At 44.3% G+C, this 14023-nt stretch overlaps 1 long non-coding RNA gene across 1 annotated transcript; it reads right to left on the reverse strand.

The window, feature by feature from the left end:
- Positions 1 to 393: 393 nt before the first annotated feature.
- Positions 394 to 7279, reverse strand: LOC119242637 (uncharacterized). Its single transcript, XR_005124532.2, has 3 exons — positions 7241 to 7279; positions 3789 to 3876; positions 394 to 639 (listed from the first exon to the last, which is right to left on the reverse strand). It is a non-coding gene; the product is annotated as an uncharacterized LOC119242637 (long non-coding RNA).
- Positions 7280 to 14023: the final 6744 nt, after the last annotated feature.

A 14023-nucleotide genomic window follows, 5' to 3' on the forward strand; every position in this document is an offset into this window, starting at 1 on the left:
CAAGTGCTGGTGAAGAAAGATGAAGAGGAACTGGAGCTCTCATTAAAAACACACACACACAACACACAACACACACACACACCAACGAGGGAGAAAGAAAATGATGCATGGAAGGAAAAAGAAAGGAAGGGAGAGGACACAGTTGTCTTGAAAAACAATATGGCAGTTTCTGCATAAGTTCAATATACACCTATTATATAATCCAAGTTTCATTGTTGGTATCTTAAAGACAAATTTTCTCTCTGTTTTGATGTTAATTTTTTTGTAAGGAGGATGGTAACACAGTTCCTGTCACTTTTTTCTCGCTAGAAATGGAAGCTTATGAGCATTTTAAGAGACAGAGATCATTGTATGCAAGCATGGAACATATGTCAGTAAAATTATCCACTGGCCACCAAAGTCATGCTTGGGTTTCCTTTGTTGTGTGCTCTGTATATGTTTCTGTTGTCTTCAATGTACAAGATCATCACCACTTGCCTAGAAGAGGTCCAGTCATAGCCCTAAATTTCATATTGATGACCATACTTAAGTTAAGTAAAAAGTTCTTGGGTCCATGCTCTATGCCTGCTATTTGTAACACTCTAGTAATAAAGAGGGATTCATCACAGTCTTCAGTGTGGAAAAGAATGCCAGATTCACCTGGAAAACAAAGAAATAGAAGTTTATCAATAAATTGAGGACCAGGGCTGCTAACATGTTGAAGAAAGGGACTGTGGAGCCCTGACACATCTGTACACTCTGTGCTTAGGACTAACGTAAGCCATGTTCATAACGCATATCTCAGTCCAATTATGCTGTTTGGGTTTGCCACACTATGACAGATGGCCATCTAATTTCCCTCAACAACAACTCCATAAGTAGGCACTATTGCCCCACTTTTTACACGGAAGGAATTGCTGTTCAGAAAATGTGAAGACTCCTTTAATATCATTCTTCTAAGTCCTGGTAGAAAATTTTAGGTAAAAATGAGATTTTTTTAAAAAAGATTTATTTTTTTATGCATACAAGAGACAGGAGTACAGGCCAGCGAGGTAGGGGGTGAGAGGATTCACCAGAGACAGAGCAGGGAACCGAACAGGCAGACCGGTTGAAATACACTGCTGAGGGGTGCAGCGGGTGAGACAAAGAGGTCTGCTGTGCCATGTGGTTTGCTCCCTGGCCAGCTGGGGATTGAACTCATGCTGCAGAGGCTGCAGATTTATCATAGTGTGGTGCTTAACCCTTGCACCACCAGGGAGGCAAAAAATGAGATCTTCTATGTTCGACAAAATCTGTGTTTTTCTAGATCCAAAGAACAGATGCAGGTCCTAGAGCACAGCAGGTACTTATTCAATGGAAGTTTCAATAATACTATTAATGGATCCAGCTGGACAGAAAAGAATAGAATTATGCCTATTAGTTTCACTATTATGGTTTTCCTAAATTGAACCATCCAAATTCATTTTACTCTCTTAATTCTAAAATTCAGAATATTTATAAAATCTCACATATCTCCATATGTCTATCTGTATGAATGGCAGCATACTACTGCTCTCCATCCTTTGTTAATAAAATGTCTCTCCCCACATAATCTCCTCCCGACCACTTCTTGAGACAAGTTATGTGTGTGTTTTCATCCTGAACAAGGACACTTTGATGTGTTATCATTATTTCTCTGATTGTATTCTTAATATACCTGGTTTTATTTTCTCATTTTCCAAACCACGATGGTTATGTGTTCATTATGTGATAGGAGAGAGTGGCCCCCTCATTCATTTAATGAGGACAGAGGCAGCTGAAATTGCTCAGAAATTCATGCTCTGATTAGTAAGGCAAAGGAGAGTGCTTTCTATTCCAAATTTTAACCATTGCAACCCCAGCTGTTTAGAAAAGGCACACACTAAGTCTCCAGAAGCCAGAGGTGAGACCCATCCCTCTTGGCAGAGCATCCAAAGGAAACATAACCTTCTTGAGGACAGTGAAGGGAAGCAATGACCACAGCTATTCCTGTTATGGTCATGTATTCACATGTGCTACAGGTCAGTTGAGTGGGCACCACTTGCTGATTCACTCCTCATCACAAACATATAAAGCTGGCACTATTCTTGCTGTGGTGAAGTAAGGAGACTGAAAGGTCTACAGGTAGCTAAATGTACCCAGTTTCATGGTTAACAAGTGCTGAAGCCAGGTCTGTCTGGCCTTTTTGAGAGTCCCTTCTTCTTCTTTTTTTTTGTTTTTTTTTTGTTTGTTTTTAATCTATATGATATACTGAGCCCCTGATATGGACCTCTTACTTACCTGAAAAATACTGCAGTGCGTTGGTGGATCCAAGGTCTCAATTACAGAATTGAAAGAAGGCACCTAGTACCTAATGGTGAAGACTAAAATTCTTGTCTTGGACTTGTGTGTGGTGCCTAAAAAACTCTAGCATTACCTTTTCACATGCCACTTTTCTACTTTTGGTGACTCAGCTTCCCGTGTCTCCTGACCCGATCCCTGAACTAGAAGGCTTGGGCTTCTTCACCTCCTAGGAGTTTGAGTTTCAACTGGAGTTTCCCCACTACCTGGAGTCTGCCTTCTTCCCTTCCTTATCTCACCCCATTATTCTTTCATTCTTCATATCAGCAGGGGACTCTGACCCAAAACCAGATCCCCTCTTTACCTAGAACCACTTTCATGTAATTTGAAGCACTTGTCTCATTTGGTGATAAGACACTTATTTGTCTTGCGTATTTGTGAGTATCCTACTGAAGTCTCTCTCACCCACTACAAGCTTCATAGGAACATGAACAACAGAGGGATCTGCTTATTGTGATTATCCAGTGTCTTAAATAGGAGTTGTCCTACATGCTTCAGAGCTGAACAGATCTGAGTCTAATGTATCACTTTGTCACATGCCACCAGTAAAATCATAGCAAATTACATAATATTTTAAAGTCTGTTGACTCCTCTATGAAGTGGGGACAATGACGCTGAAAAAGAGTTCCTATCAGAATTGGCATTTTAGACAATTGAAACAAGGAGAGTAGAGCCACATGCCAGAGCAGAACTCCAGGAGATAATGTATTACATGTTCTTGGTAATACCTAACTCTTGAAGATCTCATTCTACAAAATCAACAAAACATTCCTACCCATAAAACAAAAGGATAGGTGCCTCCCCAGTGGTGCAGTGGTTGAGTGCTGGGTTGCGAAGATGCCCGCAGCCTCTGCAGCGCCGGTTCGATCCCCGGCTGCTCCGGCCACCGAGGAGGGACCCACATGGCACAGCAGACCTCTCCTGCTGCCCGCTGCTCCCTCAGCAGTGTGCTTCGCCAGTCTGCCTGTTCTGCTCCCCGCTTGGCTCTGGTGAATCCTCTCACCTCCTGCGCTTCTGACTGTACCAGTGCTTGTATAAAAGAAATAAAATAAACCTTTAAAAAAAATGGCTATAATAGGTCTTATGTCTCAGCTAATTTCCAGCCAAGGAGTCAGGACATTCGTTATCTGCCTCATGGGCCTGTGACTCTCCCTTTTTCATTGAGTTCTGGCTTGTTGGGTAAGAGGAAAGCATCCCCCACTTTCCCTATGGGCCTTGGAGAAAGAAGTCAAAATAATTTCATTTCTCATTTCATTATTTTTAAAGTATTATTTTTATTACTTATTTTCTATCATTGGTGAAAATAAAATAAAATATTTAATTATAAGATTTTGCTGGTTCAGAGACAAAAATAAAACCTTTCCCTGCAAACTTAGTGATAACTCCTAGAAATAATCTAACAGATAATCTCAAAAGGACTCTGAGAGGGTGGGGAAAAACAAGGCACTTACCATTTGAAGAGACGTGCTGTGGTGGCTTCCCTGGGTTTTCTTTTTATTTCTCATATATCCAAGAACATGCTCCAGAAAGGTCCACAATCTAGAACCAAACACCCAACAAACTAATTAAAAACATGCTTTGTCTGGCCAGAGGCATAGGATAAGAGAAGAGTAGCAGCAGGACTTAGAAGAAATATAGATGTGTGTGCACCAAACAACAAAGTTTCAAAATGTATGAAGCAAAAACTGACAGAGCTAAAAGGAGTACTAAATAGATTAATGCACAAGTATAGTTGAGGATTTTAATATATTTCTTCAGCAATTACCAGAAATATTAGAACAAAATCAGACATGACAATAACATTTTACAATAGGATCGAATAGATGTTTAGAGAAAATTCCAAGTAAAAAAGGAGAATCTACAATCCATTTAAGTGCCCACGATCATGACATTTTCCCCAAAGAAAGTTTATTTTCACATAAAAATATTATAACATAACATTTAACAAAATGTGCATAGAATTTTTATCAATAACGTAACAAATTCCAAGTCATAAAACAAACCTTAACAAACTTGAAAGTACTGAAACTATGTACAATATATTTTCCAATCAGAACAGTCATATCTTCTAAAGAAACTACTAGAAATCTATCAAAGAAAGATAGCATGATATTTTCTAACATGGAATTTAAGCGATATACTCCTAAGTAATCCTGGGGTCAAAGAGAAAGTCTCAAATGAAATTAAACAAAACGAAACTTGACATCTTTGTTCCTAAAAGCCCAACTAGAAAGTACCCAACTGATCTTCAAAGATAAATGATTAAAGAACTGTGATACATCCATATCAGAAATCCGCCCATTCATAAAAACAAGAAGCTATTGCCACACATTACTTGAATTTCAAGGGAATGTGCTAAGTTGAAATATAATCTCTGCATTTTACAAACTATATTATTTAATGGATATAATATTCTTGAAATAACAAAATTATAGAGAAGGAAAACACATCAGTAGTTTTCTACTGCGTGGCCAAACGAGGAGCTGAGACATCCTGTCTTATATGTGTCTGTGCCCCATGGTGGTTCACGACACTTGTCCTGCTGTGTTCCAGTGCCTGACTCAGCACAGCAGGGAAGAAAAGGAAAAGAAGAAAACATTTCCTTAAGTGGGAAAGTTGTATTATTGGGATGACTTTTATCTTTCCTCTGAGAGAAGATTCTATCTTTACATGACTGGCCTAAATTATTTTTACTTTCCTTCAGTTTCCATTGCAATGTATTTCATACCTCCCCTCATATTGCCAAAAACAATTCTCCTAAAGTTGTATTTGCTAACTAATCTGCAAATATGTTCTATCATTGTTTTTCTGGTCATATCTTCTAGAGAAACTACTACCATTATGCAAACAACAACAGAGGCTGATCAACAGCTCAGTGTGCTGGTTAACCATGAATAAATACATGGAATTCAGCCTATATCCTCTTCATTGTTCACCCAAGCATGTGCTAATTAAGTTAAAAAATCACTGCAGCTATCTTCTCTGGGAAGACTTGTGTTATTTATGGGTCTACGAGATGCACAGAGAATGGTAACTATTCTCAGGGTCTTACAATCTATTGCCAGGAGGTAAGGTCTGTAGAAAGGAAGAAGACAGGACTTCAAGATGTGTAAAGGAGAAGCACATGAGTCCAACTTGGTCAGCTGATGCTTGAGAGGTGTGTGTGTGTATGTGTGCGCGCATGTGTGTGTATGTGTGGTGTGTGTGTACTGTGTGTAATATGTAGTATGAAGGTCTTGGGGTTTTCTGTGGTGTGTGTGCATGTACATGGTGTGTATATATGTGTGGCCTGTGTGGTGTGGTGCATGTATGGTGTGTATATATATATATGTGTCACACCTGAGAAAGAAAGCAGTACAAGTCATAAGGCAGGAGGCTGGGGACAGTGACTCTTGTTGGGTCACTATATGAATGTGAGCCTCCTGCCTGCATCCCTCCCACCTCCCATAGGTGATAGCTCCTCTTCTGACCATGACTCCAGCAGAAGTGGCAAATGAGTTTGGCTCTTCCTGGGTGCCATACACACCCCACCCCACCTTCTGTGTGCATTCTCCCTTTAATTTTTTTTAAGATTTATTTATTTATGCATTCAAGAACTGGGGTACAGACCAGAGGTGGGGGGGGTGAAAGGATTCACCAGAGAGTAGAAGCATAACAGGCAGATCTATTGAAATACACTGCTGAGGAGCAGCAAGCGAGACGGGAGCGGTCTGCTGCACCATGTGGGTTTCTCCCTGGTGAGCTGGGGATTGAACTTGTGCTGTAGTGGCTGGCGATAACTTGATAGCACTGTCTTTAACCCACCAGGGAGACCTGCATTCTCCCTTTTAACCTTGAGCAAAGTGCTTCACCTCTCTTATTTCAAATGACCAACAGAGGTAAGATAATAATAGTCCCACACCAGATGAGAGGCAATGAGTAACAGAATGTGCAGATCAAAATGAGCACATGGAAAATGTTAACAACTGTGGTGGTGAGGTGAGGATGGTTAATAATCTGACTTTTCCATTAGAAATTAAGAGGGAACATTTGCATAATGTACCCAGGAAACAGGGAATGGTACTGGAAAGCCTGGGCTCTACACCTCCCCAAAATCAAGCGTGTTTCTATGTCTTAAATCTGTCTGCCTATCTCAAGGGCCAACACTTGATGAGACTGTGCTGACCTCTCCCAGGTATGACCAGTAATAACAACTGTAAACTGCAGTTCACGTTTGTCCAGTAGGCTTCAGCTCATGAGCCTTCTACTCTACCTGCAGTGTGATCAGTGCATCCAGTGGGAGCTGATGGGATGGCCAGGGTCATTCAGTAAATGCCATGGCTCCTACTGTCACCTCCAGGCCCCAGTGAGTAAAGCTGGGCACATCTGCATACACTAAATGGCAAGATGTGTCCAGATAAGTACCGGCAGTGGCTGGAGGGCCTTACTCCACCCTAGACAGGCCCCAGGGGGTAGGGTCTCTCTTTCCAGGTCAGCGCAGTGTCTGCCCCCTGCAGGGCAAGGTTGAAATTGAACCTCTCTCTGTTCACTTTCCTGGGCTGTAGAATTGAAAAAAGATACCTCGTTTTATTCCAGTTGTCTTTTGAAAAGCCATGAAAAACATTGTTGAGAAAATAAATAGCCAAAAAGTAATGAGTAAAACAAAACAAAATGAAATGTAAATAAAATAGACCGATCCTAATTTTAAATAAAGTGTGGTAACCTGCTAAGTCAGGGAACTGATTTATTCTCTGTCATGAAGTGATGTCCTTGCCAAGCTGGCAGTTTGCCTGGCAACAGTGGGCATAGCGTGTAGAGCCCAGGGGCTCTAGGAAAGGGAAGAGCAACAGGCCCCCTACACTTCTTCCCTGAGATTCCGAGTGACCTCTGTTCTGGGGAGACCCCGATGGCCTTGGATTGTTACCTTGTGCAAGTCCATGCACAGATGGGATCAAGGTCCCTGAAATAAAAAAAAAAAAAAAAGAATCCTGGTGAGGTTAGAAAGATAGGAAACATGGTAGCCACAGAACTATCCCAAGGGCAAAGGGTCAACAGTACATCTGGGTATGAGTCTGGGCCTGGGGTCTGAGTCTGGGCCTTGGCCTGCTGAACAAGGCAGGCTGCTGCAGACCCCGGGGAGGCCAGGCCACTCATCTGGCTGTAAGTCGTGCCAAAGACCTCCTCAGACAGCCTAAGCCGGAGCCCCCAGACAGCCTGTACCTGGTGTAGGAGGAAGCCAGGAAGAAGGCATCCTGGTGGTTGGAGGATGCCAGCAAGAGAGCCTCCAGATTGGGTGGGGAGCATCATGACAGCAGTAGCAGCAGCAGTGGCCTCTGAGGGCCCCAGAGGGTCTCTGAGTGCTGTCTGTGTCTTGGCAGGACATTGAGTGGTGAGTAATTTTTCCAGGTCTTCAGAGCACCTGCTGTTGGGCATTGAGATTCTCTGACCCAGGCGGACAGGATGGTGCTCTGGCCCTGGAGTCTTTGGAAACACCTAAGAGCAGGGGAAGTCCTGGACTTAACCAGTGGGAGGGTTTGGGGGCCAGAGGGGTGTAAAGGACAGTTATGGGAGGCTCATGTGCTTCACTTTGAGATGCTAAAGGGGAGCATCAGTTATATTCCAGAACTGAAGATGCACAGCCCAGCTGTATATGCATTACATCCCCCATACACTCATCATGAAACAGACGCTTGTTACTGTATACGCTGGCATCAACTTTGCCAGCATATTTATTTGGGTTTTAAAGATCAGTTAGGACATGGTTGAGTTCCAAGGATCATACTGTATATTAGGATTAAAATACATGTCAGTGAATTGGATTTATTTAATAAGTGTAGCATGCACACATTGTGTGCAACATTCATTCGTTTGTTCGCAGAACAGTTGTCCATCTCCCCATCACAGCTAGGGTACACTTAGAATCACTTTTCTTTTCTTAAAAAACTGAAGCAAGATCCAACACGAACTGTAACTAGCAATGAAAAAATGATTGCTAGCGCTGTGCACAGGTGTTTGAGGGAGACTCGATTCCGTGGGATTTAATGACCACACCTTATTAAAAGGAAAAAGGATTTATTGTGTGAGCAACACAGGCGATGCACAAGCAAAATTATAAACAGTGCCCCAAATGTGACCAAACTGATTATCATGCATACATACTGTACAGTTTCTTTAGAAATCAGCATCACGGAGGCAAAGAGTCAGCACTCTGGAGAACAGCATGGGAGACGTCCAGCAGCTGCAAGCAGCATTAGCTAGGCAACCACTGTGTTTTTATCTCCCAAGGTCGGATATGGCCAGTATCCAAACCCAGGGATTCATGGTGGGCTGGTCACGTTTCTGTGCACGACACCCCGAGATTACACATCCAGCCATATTTCTTGGTGGTCCCGAATATCGTGAACAGTTACATAACCAGCCCTATTTTTAGCTCCTGGTCCGGGCGCTAGCCAGGCTCCCGGATCAGGGGGTCAAAAGGCACAACTTCCAATGTCCCCGGCAAAACAACATTAACACTTTATTTTCCTACAGAAGACAGATAAGGCCAGCCCTGCATCCTCTGTGTTCTCTCAGCAGCATGCTCAACAGCAGGGTTTGGTTGGCAGTTGCTTAATCTTCCAGGTCAAAACAAACCATCAGACAACTGCATACAATACCCGATGACATTGTCGCAAAGAGTGCCAAAGATCTAACACTTCATGGATGCTTATCATCTGCTCACCACTTCAGCGTGTGCCCACCAGGGTGGGTGGGTCCTCGAGGACAGCCTAGTTTCACTTGGTCCCTACAGGTCCCTAGGTCTAAAATTGGCCTGGCACGGCCTTGGCAAACTACGCCTGTTTAGAGAAAGATGGTAATAGTTGGAGAGGGTCCTGTAAGTAATCACTGTGGGCAGAAGAAGCATCTAGACTTGGAACCTCGAAGATGCAATCTGAAGAGGCCTGCTTTGTCCCCAGCAGGTGCTGGGTGCTTATTCGTCCAAAGAGCCAGCTGTTTTCTTGCTGTAAGTCAAGGCTATTATCGGGGGACTTATGTTCATCCAGGACACTCACATCACCATTGGGCCTCAGCAGAGCGTCCCATGAACTCCCCTAACTCCCAGTCTTTCCCCCTTTGGGATCACTGACCTTTCTGACCTCTGTCCCACACATCAGGAGTCACTGCAGTCTCCTGCAAGCTCCCAGGCACCACAGTGCTACCTCTTCTCACTCCTGCCTTGTCATTCGAGATTTATTTGCCTACAAGTTTGTGCTATAGAAGGCCAAAATGTGAGTCATAGGTCTATGATGACAAAACTGTATGCTTTACCTTCCACAAACTCTGGTGTGTTTCATTGCTCTCTTTACAGATAATATGTTTTACTTGCCAAGAGCACTGGATGTCAGTGAGGCAAATGGCCACAATTCCCCAGATTGCAATAGCTTCTGACCCTGGCTGTTGCTGTCCCTGCAGATACCTGATGAATGGGTAGTGGGAACTTCTGGATAAACTGGTCCAGACATTCACTGGGAAGCTTCATCAACACTCAGACCTCCTCAGACATTGACATCCGATCTCCACTTCAAACTGCATCCTTACTGCTGCTCCTGCCCCCATCCCTAACCTAGCATTACCTGTAGAATTGTAACACTGGCCTGTGCCCAGTGTCTCCAAAAGGGTTGTCTGCTGTTGGATTACGCCAACATCACTCAAATGGCTGTCATACTGGGCCTGTTCTCTGGCACCATTGCATGCTGACCAGTGCTGACCAGCAACACTGACCTGTATCTCTGAGAGAGGTCTGCTGTTAGGATTCTCTAGCACTACCTTCCTCTATCCTCTCTGGTACTGTCCATTGTGGCATCTGTCATTGGCCAGCCTGGCCTCCAGAGAGGTGCTGCTTGCTGCTGTGGGACCATCTCAGCAGCACCCCCTGCAGTTACCTCCAGTTCTCAAGGTGAGTTGGATCCTGGTGCACCACTTACAGGTGTGCAACTGGCTTCAGGCCCTCATCAAAGGGATGCCATCTTATACAAGCAGCCTTTGGGTTTGGACTGCTGGACACTGTGGACACTGTGGGCTAGGAGAGCTCGCAACTTGTGGCCTAGAAGCTCTTTTTTTCGGGTCTCCCCTGGTGTCACAGTGGTTGAGTGCTGGGCTGCAAGGCTGCCTGCAGCCTCTGCAGTGCTGGTTCGATCCCCGGGCACCTGCAAGGGTCCATATGGTGCGACAGACCTCTCCTGTCTCTCCCGCTGCTCCCCTCAGCAGTGTGTTTCGTCAGTTTGCCTGTTCTCTTCCCCACTCTGTCTCTGGTGAATTACCTCACCTTCCTACGCTTCTGACTGTACCCAGTGCTTGTATAAATAAATGAATATATAAATCTTTAAAAAAAAGAAAACGTTTTTCCCAGTCTCCACTTTGTTAATAAACCCCTTGTTGCTGCACCATGAGCCTGAGTGGGGTCTTGAATCAGGAGTGCAGGGGTGAGGACCCACCGTGACCTGTTCTTAGCCTTTGCACTGTTTTAAGGCTCCACCCTGGAGACACTTTTGTACACACATAAGTAGGCCCATAAGTGTGTTCCCTGATTTCTCCTTATGGCTCCATCCTGCAATTGACCTGTGGATTTTATCTTTCCTATTATGAAATCACAGAGAAAAGAAACAGAGAAAGCACAATTCCCTTTTTTCAGCCCCACACCCCAAATTTTGTCTGATTATTGCCTCTTCCCGGCTCCAGGCTGATCTGGCTCTCAACAAACTCCAAGAAGATCATCTCATAAAAGTGGGCCTCTTTGACCCGTATCTGTGGTGAGTTTGTGCTGTGTTCTGGGGGCACCGTGAAGAGGCAATCTTTTCAGACCCGTGAGTTAGAAGGATTGGTGGCTTGTCTCAGGAATCAAATGCTTTTATCAATATAATTCCCACCCCATACACTTTATATCAAGTCCCACACCTCAGGACATCCTGGCTGAGGCTTAACTATATCCTCTATGAAGAATTATTTTTATGTGTAGTAAGATTACTAAGTGCATTGCCCTCCAAATAAAGCAGCAAGTCACCTAGCAGTGTGAGTAATGCAGGATAATATAGATTTCCAGAAACCCCTATTAAATATTCAAATAAACATTATATGCTGCGGAACCACTTTATAATTTTCTTGGGTGAATATTATAAAATCATTAAAGATCTTCAATGCAAATCAGGCTACATTATCAGATGATTCTGGAATATGTCAATGGTGTAAAAATTATGTGGCACATGCACATATGTGTGCCTGTGTGTGTCCAAATGCTGCAAGGCTCATACTAACGATTGTGTCCCTGGCTCATCGGTAGCAACCCTCCATGACACCACCCTCACCAACAAAGGGGCCCAGAATTCCCAAGGGCAAGTTTATAGGACATTCTTCCCCATATCAGTCTACATGCTGGTGGGAACAAAGTCATAGCATGTTTGGAGTAAACCCCAAAGCACAGACACAGAAGTGCGTGTGTGATGTCACCCGCCTTGCTCCTAGAGGTGACTTGGGCCCCAGCACAGCTTCCCTAAGCCAGGCCATCCTAGCCTTGCCTGGAAATTTTTTTTTCTCAACTTGTAAGTGAAGAGACTTTGCCCACAGAAACTGTCTCTCACTCTGACCTCCTGCCTGGGTCCTCTTCCTTCCTCACCTCCTGAGATCTATTCTCACTTTTGTCTACTGAGACCCAGACGAGGTTCTCACTCACTGCCCCTTCAAGAGCAGAGATGTGGTAACTACAACCTCTTACAGGGCTTTCGGAAGACGAGCTGAGAGTACCTGCCCACCTCCTGGGAGAACGAGGGATAGGACAGCACGGCTCACAGGTGAGTCCACTGCAGTGAACATGTTGGGTTACTAAGAGTGAACATGTTGGGTTACTGGCAAGCCTCAGTCACTGTGGGAGGCAGCCAGCAATGCTGGCCTTCCAGAGGCTGATGTAGCAGAACACTCTGGGGGGACATGGGAAGATAATGTAAATGCCAGATCTTGGCGCCATAGGGACACCGAATGAAGAGCACCAGGGCTGAACTCAAAGCAAAGACTGGGGAACCAGACTCATTGTGTGGTTGAAACAGAACTTTTGGTTTCTATTTGTTCTTGGAGGAATCCAGAATCTGGTTGTGGCACCCACTATACTGGGATGGTATTTATGTGGCAAGATTCCAAGCAAGACCCTAAAAGGGTCCACCTGAGTGAGCTGAGAAAAATCTATGCTTACAGTGACTAGAGGAAGAAAGAATGGAAGTAAGTCAGGGAGATGCAGGCGTGGTGTGGGCACAGCAACTGTCCTACGCACACTCCCTGCCATGGAGTTCAGAGTGGCTGGATGTAAGACGTACTTAAACAGCTCATGAAGACAGGAGGGCCAAAGATGGGAAACACTGAAACCCTGAAACCCTGCTGACCGAGAGAGAACGTACCCCTTTAGCACCCTGGCAGCTCCAGGCAGGAGACAGCAGCTTCTCAGGGCTCCTCGGCTGAGGATCCTACGTCAGGCTCTTCTTGGGAACTTCAGAACAAGGCTTTCTTCTCAGGATGAGTCTCTTTGGGACTCAGTGGGTCATGATGAATGAGTAAAGGAAAGAACTAGGAACAGTGCCAGTCCAGCAGGGAGACACCCCTGTGTGGTGTCTAGGCAATGATTAAACCCATGGCAAGCCCTGTATTCAAGAGGATTTTGTTGAACAGGGCATAACTTCAGAATGCCCCTGTCATACAAACATGGGTTAGGTGCCCTATGACATTTACTTAAACTTTCTCAGTCTCAATGCCTTTATCTTAAAAACATGGATAATGACATCTACCTTTCAAGGGATTAGGAGAAATGAGTTGTCCTTTGACGTAGAGCATTCTGCCTTTTCTTTGGCACTCAGAGTGTATCCAGTAATGTTTATGGACCAAGAGTGCATCATGACCGCAGGTTGAGAACTGTTTTCATTCAGGATTCTGATGTGACGTACTAGGGTTGATCTTGCTTATTCTCCATGGGTATTTCCTGTAATGACACTCACGGGCCTGCCTTGGTTTCTGAATATCAGGACATGAAGTGGCAGTGAGTTGAAGTCATTATGAAGGCCCCTCAGTAGTGCCTGGATCAAGCAAAATGAACTAATTACTCCAGAGTAAGAAGGTGCTGAAGAGTCTGTCTGAGCCGGGGAGTTGAGTGGGAGAGGACTCAGAACCCAGAGAACAGCCCCGACTGCCTGCAAGGCTCTTCATGCTCCACCATGCACGGGCGGATGGCAGCTAGGCCTCAGCATGTCAATCAATCAGGGTTACTTCTTTTATCATTTATTATTAATTGTATTATTAAGATAATTTCAGAACTTCACCTCAACTGCATTTGTCTGCTTCAGTTTAAACAGTGAAGGAGACACAGGATTCCTGCCCCCCACAGTTTACTTTTTGGTGTCAGTCTGTGCTGGGTTCTGTGTAGAAACCGAGGCTGCCATGTGGAGTCGGCACCTTCTCCATCACAGTGAGACAGGTGTTTGTATGGAGGGAATCCAGGTGTTCTGAATCCAACTCAGGGTCATGGGGGACGTCATGAAGCGGTGACACCTGAGCTTAGATCAGAAAGACAAATAAAAGTTGGCAAGATGGAAATTAGGAAAGGCTAGGTTCTTCAATAATTATTGATTTAGTATCTTATTGTCTAGTCAATAGGGTGTAGAGTAGTGAAGATATAAACCTTTATTCTAGGAGG

Source organism: Talpa occidentalis, unplaced genomic scaffold (genome assembly GCF_014898055.3).
Source record: "Talpa occidentalis isolate TD23 unplaced genomic scaffold, MPIMG_talOcc4v2.1 talOcc4.1280, whole genome shotgun sequence".
NCBI lineage: Eukaryota > Metazoa > Chordata > Mammalia > Eulipotyphla > Talpidae > Talpa > Talpa occidentalis.